At 47.9% G+C, this 6,597-nt stretch overlaps 1 non-coding gene across 1 annotated transcript; it reads left to right on the forward strand.

Moving 5' to 3' along the window:
• Positions 1-1,248: 1,248 nt before the first annotated feature.
• Positions 1,249-1,351, forward strand: LOC115838530. The gene has a single exon (XR_004033545.1). It is a non-coding gene; the product is annotated as a U6 spliceosomal RNA (small nuclear RNA).
• Positions 1,352-6,597: the final 5,246 nt, after the last annotated feature.

Below are 6,597 nucleotides of genomic sequence, written 5' to 3' on the forward strand. Positions count from 1 at the left end.
TGGGGTTTCACTGTGTTGGCAAGTCTGGTCTTGAACTCCTGACCTCAGGTGATCTGCCCACCTCAGCTTCCCAAAGTGCTGGGATTACAGGCATGAGCCACCATGCCTGGCCTCATTTTCTTTTTTTTTTTTTTGAGACAGAAGTCTCACTCTGGGCCAGGCGCGGTGGCTCACGCTTGTAATCCCAGCACTTTGGGAGGCCGCGGTGGGCGGATCACGAGGTCAGGAGATCGAGACCACGGTGAAACCCCGTCTCTACTAAAAATACAAAAAAAATTAGCCGGGCGTGGTGGCGGGCACCTGTAGTCCCAGCTACTCGGAGATGCTGAGGTAGGAGAATGGCGTGAACCCGGGAGGCAGAGCTTGCAGTGAGCCGAGATTGCGCCACTGCACTCTAGCCTGGGTGACAGAGCGAGACTCTGTCTCAAAAAAAAAAAAAAAAAGTCTCACTCTGTTGCCCAGGCTGGAGTGCAGTGGTGCCATCTTGGCTCACTGCAACCTCTACCTCTCGAGTTCAAGCAGTTCTCCTGTCTCAACCTCCCAAATAGCTGGGATTACAGGTGAGCACCACCATGTCCAGCCGATTTTTGTATTTTTAATAGAGAAGAGGTTTCACCGTGTCGGCCAGGGTGGTCTCGAACTCCTGACCTCAGGTGATTCGCCCAGCTTGGCCTCCCAAAGCGCTGGGATTACAGGCATGAGCTACCATGCCCGGGCCCTAGTTCATTCTCTAAGTTTATAGCCAACCATTTTCTGAGACATGGGAAGTCCTTCCACCTTCCCATGTACTCTCCTTTTGGAAGAATGAGTTTGATAGCAAGGGAGACCTACACCACAGCCCAGTATCGTGGTAACGGGTGCAATCTAAAAGAAATGTGACACGAACTCAAAAGGTTTTGCTTGTGAATTAATTCAGTTCACATTTCCTAAGAGTTTACTATACACTGACTCCTGGGCTAAGTACTGTAAACTGTTGTGTCAATGAGTGACAGAAAACACACGGGGCCAGTAGAGACACAGAGGAGGGGCACTTGGCCAGCTGAAGTACTGGAAGGTTCCCTATCCAGTGTTCCCTACCTGACCAGTGAGGCTCACGGAGTAACACAGGGCATCAGCACACGAAAGGCAGAGGGTGAGATTCTAGCAGGAAAACTCTACCCTGGCCACCAGTCCCCAGAGAGGAAGGGTTGAAAATTAATGGCCACATTGCACTTAGCCAGCCTGCAATATTAATAACCTGTGCTGTGCCTGCTTCAGCAGCAGATATACTAAAATTGGAACGATACGGAGAAAATTAGCATGACCCTTGTGCAAGGATGACACGCAAATTTGTGAAGCACTCCATATTAAAAGGTAGTAACAATCATACTAGCTGTTGTGCTGAAGGCACCTTTGTGGAGAAGTTTTCTGGAGTAGCAGGAGACTTATTTTTAATGATTATTTCTCCAACACCAGGCACTATTGGTGCCATGGACACAGTGATGAACAAAATATAGCAGTCCTGCCTTCACTGAGGTAAGCTCCTAGAATAGAGACAGTGGAGAATCAATTAAACAGATAATAATCCATGCTATGAAGAAAAAGGGCGCCAAGGCTCACGCCTGTAATCCCAGCACTTTGGGAGGCCGAGGCAGGAAGATCGCTTGAGTCCAGGAGTTTGAGACTAGCCTGGCCAACATAGTAAGACCCTATCTGTACATAAAATTTTAAAAATTGGTTGGGTGTGGTGGCTCGTGCCTGTGGTCCCAGTTGCCGGGGAGGCTGAGGCAGGAGGATTGCTTGAGCTAAGGAGTTGGAGGCTGCAGTGAGCTGTGATCGAACCATTGCACTCCAGCCTGGGCGAGAGAGTGGGACTCTGTCTCAATAAATAAATAAACAAATAAGAAAAAGGAAGCATAGAGTAAGAGCTGTGGTCACGGAAGTCCTCTCTGAGGAAGTGACCAGGTAAAAGGAGGAAGTAAGCCATGAGAAATTTATAAAGGCTGGGTAATGTATAAAGAAAAGAGGTTTAATTTGCTCATGGTTCTGCAGACCGTACAGGAAGCTTGGTGCCAGTATCTGCTTCTGATGAGCCCCTCAGGTGGCTTACAGTCATGGCGTAAGGCGAAGGGGAACAGGCACATCACGTGGAGAAAGCAGGAGTGAGAGAAGGCGGAGGTGCCAGACTCTTAAATAACCAGATTTCTTTTCTTGTTTTTTTTTTTTTTTTTTTTTTTTTTTGAAATGGAGTCTCACTCTATCGCCCAGGCTGGAGTGCAGTGGCGCGATCTCGGCTCACAGCAACCTCTACCTCCTGGGTTCAAGTGATTCTCCTGCCTCAGCCTCCCAAGCAGCTGTGACTATAGGCGCCTGCCACCATGCCTGGCTAATTTTTGTATTTTTAGTAGAGACAGGGTTTCACCATGTTGCCCAGGCTGGCCTCGAACTCCTGACCTCAGGTGATCTGCCCACCTTGGCCTCCCAGAGTGCTGGGATTACAGGCGTGAGCCACTGTGCCTGGCCAAAAACATGTCTTTTGAGGCCCCTAGTTTGCTCTTGTCCTGGACATACTAGCCTTCTTACTGATTTTAAAAAGGGTGTAAATGATTTGGTGTGTCTTGATAGGTCTCATTTTATCTTGCTTCAAAGGCCACAAGCTATAATTATCATTGATTTTTGTTCTGTTGAAAAGGTCTTTGTTAATATCCCTGGAGGTATACAGCTTGTGAAAATCATCCAAGATGAAAAGAATGTCTGCCCCCTTGATATTTACTTAGGGAGTGAGGACAGTGATCTCTTTGCAACTGATAGTCTGCTTCAGAATATCATTTCTACCCAAATCAGACCAAAAAATCATTTGTTTTTTTCTTCAGGCTTTCCATCTGGGCCCTTTGTACCCACCTCTTTTTCTATGTGACGATTTGCCAGTAGAATACTCCATTTCAACAAACAGGTCTATGGAAATAAGCAAACTAATTACATGCAGCTTCTTTTATGCCGGTGGCCCAGATTTAGGAGTTCCAGACCAGCCTGGGAAACAGATTTAGAAATGGAATCAAGTATTGACAGTGCTGTGATTGCTGAAGGCAGTCTACCTATCCACCAGCGCCGCCCATATGCTGGCAGGGTTCGAAAACCTTGTCTGAGTTGAGGAACAAGAAGGGGGCACCCCCACGCCATCTCTCATGACCTTTGGAATGTGCAGAAAAGCCTCGACGTCTCCATAGGAAGAAGCACAAAGTTGAGAGGAAGGGCAGGGCTCACACGCTGTCCAGGTGGCCTCTGAAGCAAATAATAGGGCCCTCCCTTTGGAGATTGGAAAGTGGATTTCCTGGTGGGGCCAGGGAAGACTAGGCTGGGTTTTCTGAGCAGGGCTTCGTTAAAGAGGGGACACCATCTGTGCAGAGTCCACCCTCTATCCTCAGAGGCCAGCAGCAATAGATGGAACCAAGTCCAGCTGGATCTGGGGCCGCTTCACCTTGGACCTATTGCCAGCTACATTAAGGCACCTCTGCTGTCTTCTTCCGTGTCCTGACCACTTCCATTTCCTGCTCTCCACACCAGGGCAGCTACGAAGCAAGGCTTGTAAAGAGAGGAGGCAGCAGGTATCACAGAACTAGACCAGGCCCACTCCCCAATCTCCTCATTCTCCCAGCAAGCAGTGTGAGTGCCCAGCTTGTGCTGGGAAGAGCAGGTGAAGCACTGTGAACCAGATATGTGAGTGGGGCTTGAAACAGGGCTGGCCTGAGCTTTACCAGGCTAAAGTGATGAATCTGCCCAAGATATTGCTAAGGGACCAAAGGGAGTTGGCATAAAGTGATTGGAAGCAGTGATTAGAAAATAGAAAATAGGCTGGGCACCATGGCTCATGCCTGGAATCCCAGCACTTTGAGAGGCCAAGGAAGGCAGATCACTTGAGCACAGGAGTTCGAGGCAAGCCTGGGAAACATGGCAAAACTCCATCTCTTGTTTTTTTTTTTTTTTTTTTTCTTTTTTGAGACAGCGTCTCACTCCAGCACCTAGGCTGGAGTGCAGTGGCGTGATCTTGGCTCACTGCAACCTCTGCCTCTTGGGTTCCAGCAATTCTCCTACCTCAGCCTCCTGAGTAGCTGAGATTACAGGTGCCCACCGTCATGCCCAGCTAATTTTTATGTGTTTAGTAGAGATGGGATTTCACCACATTGGACAGGCTGGCCTTGAACTCCTGACCTGAAGTGATCTGCCCACCTTAGCCTCCCAAAGTGCTGGGATTACAGGGGTGAGCCCCCATGCCCGGCCAAAACCCCATCTCTACAAATACAAAAATTAGCCAGGCATGGTGGTGTGTGCCTTACTACAGGTACTTGGGAGGCTGAGGTGGGAGGATGGTTTAAGCCCAGGAGGTGGAGGTTGCAGTGAGCCAAGATCACCCCACTGCACTCCAGCCTGGGCAACACAGCCAGATCCCATCTCAAAAAAAAAAAAAAAAGAAAAAGAAAATGGTTTCATGTTGCTACCTCAATGAGGTGAGGCTTCTCAAGAAAACAACTGCACTTACACTCCCGTATGGATTTATTTCCCCCTCTCCTTTGATGTCCCCAGTCTGCCTCTTCTCTGACACTGGCAGTTCTGTCTTGAGGCCCTCTTCTCAGACAGCCCTGCAGCACTTTCTGCTGCCCTTCTGTTTGGAACACTCAGAAGCCAAAGGTGCGACAACCTGTTGTTGACCTTTTCCTGCAGACTCCCCATTTCCTTGGGAGCTGTGGTCCAGGAATCCCGTAGTGGTAGGAATCTAGCCCCAAGACTGAAGATCACTTAAGAGTTTCTTCTGTGAGAACATTCACAAAAATCAGAGACAGGATTTTGCCAGTGAGTGCAGCCATTCCCTGTGAGTCAGTAACCCTCTGCCCTGCATCCATCCCCGCAGGAGGGACCTGCCAAGAACAAATCACCTCCATGGATGAGCAGCCACCCGCACCGCCCGGGACAAGGCAAGTCCTCTGCGGCACGGTGCATTCACCATGGAATTAAGAGTCTGAGTTGTTTTGCTGAGTCACCCTATGTTTATCCCATATTTTGACACTTCCTTGACAGCATGCGGATGCCCAAATTTTGTGTTTGCCCTGCTGGCGGTTTCAGTAAATCAATAATAGTAGATAAGAAAAAACAAGTAAACCTCTCAAGCCCTAAAATGCAATAAAATCTGTCATTAAAAAAAAACGGGTAGGAGGAAATTTGAGGGTTATCCTGCATGAGCCACACCCAGAGCCATGCAGGGAACGAGGTCTGCAGGTCCCCCTCTCTACGTTGGTATCACCCAGGCATTTGAGAAACTCATCCACAGAGACCAGCCTGAAGCTGCCATTCCCCAGAATGAGGAGTCTCCAGGGCTGGAGGAGAGGCAGTCCCGGGATGCTCGGCTGGTTGTGACCCCTGTCCCCATTTGCATCTCACCCCAATCAATAGCACTATCATCAGGATTCAGGTACTTTTGTGTTTTTTTTTGAGACAGAGTCTTGCTCTGTCACCCAGGCTGGAGTGCAGTGGTGTGATCTCGGCTCATTGCAACCTCCACCTCCCAGGTTCTCCTGACTCAGCCTCCTGAGTGGCTGGGATTACAGGTGCCTGCCACCACGCCCGGCTAGTTTTCGTATTTTTAGTAGAGACAGGGTTTCATCATGTTGGCCAAGCTGGTCTCAAACTCCCGACTTCAGGTGATCTGCCCGCCTCGGCCTCCCGAAGTGCTGGGATTACAGGTGTGAATCACCTTTCCTGGCCTCAGGTCCCATTTCTTTCCCATGCAAGAAATGGTCGTTGAGAATCAGGACCAGGAAATGTACATGGGTGTGGGCATCCTGTTATGTCAGAAAGCGACGAAATTATCAAAGACAAATTTGTTCCAGGTTCACAGATTCTATTAAATAACTGGCCTGTATTCTTAGGAAATGTCAAGGTCACAAAAGACAAAGAGACTGAGGAGCTGTTCCAGATTAAGTGACACTAAAGAGACAGAGATAAATGCAGTGTTTAATCATGGATTAGATCCTGGAACAGACTTTTTTTTTTTTTTTTTTTACATTAAAGACATTGCTGGTCAACTGGCAAAGTATGAATACACTCATAGATTAAATAATAGAATTGTATGAATGTAAGTTTCCTAATATTGATCATTGCTCACGATTATTTGACAGTATGTTCTGTTCTTTACTGCAATATTTACAGGAAAAGGACACTGTTTGTGATTCATTCTCAAGTGGCTAAAGCGATGTATATATGTATGCCTATATATGAGAGAGAAAAATAATTAAACAAATGTGGTAAAATGCTAACTACTGGGGAATCCGGGTGAAGGGCAGATGGGCGTCTGTTGTACTAGCCTTGCAACTTTTCTGTAAGTTTTATTTCAAACTAAAAAAAAATTACCAAAGGAGGCTGAGTGTGGTGGCTTACGCCTGTAATCCCAGCACTTGGGAGGCTGAGGCAGGCGGATCACCTGAGGCCAGGAGTTCGAGAAATAAAAATACAAAAATTAGCTGGATGTGGTGGTACATGCCTGTAATCCCAGCTACTCAGGAGGCCAAGGCAGGAGAATTGCCTGAACCTGGGAGGTGAACTTTGCAGTAAGCTGAGATCGTGCCA

This window comes from Nomascus leucogenys, chromosome 14 (genome assembly GCF_006542625.1).
Source record: "Nomascus leucogenys isolate Asia chromosome 14, Asia_NLE_v1, whole genome shotgun sequence".
Classification (NCBI taxonomy): domain Eukaryota; kingdom Metazoa; phylum Chordata; class Mammalia; order Primates; family Hylobatidae; genus Nomascus; species Nomascus leucogenys.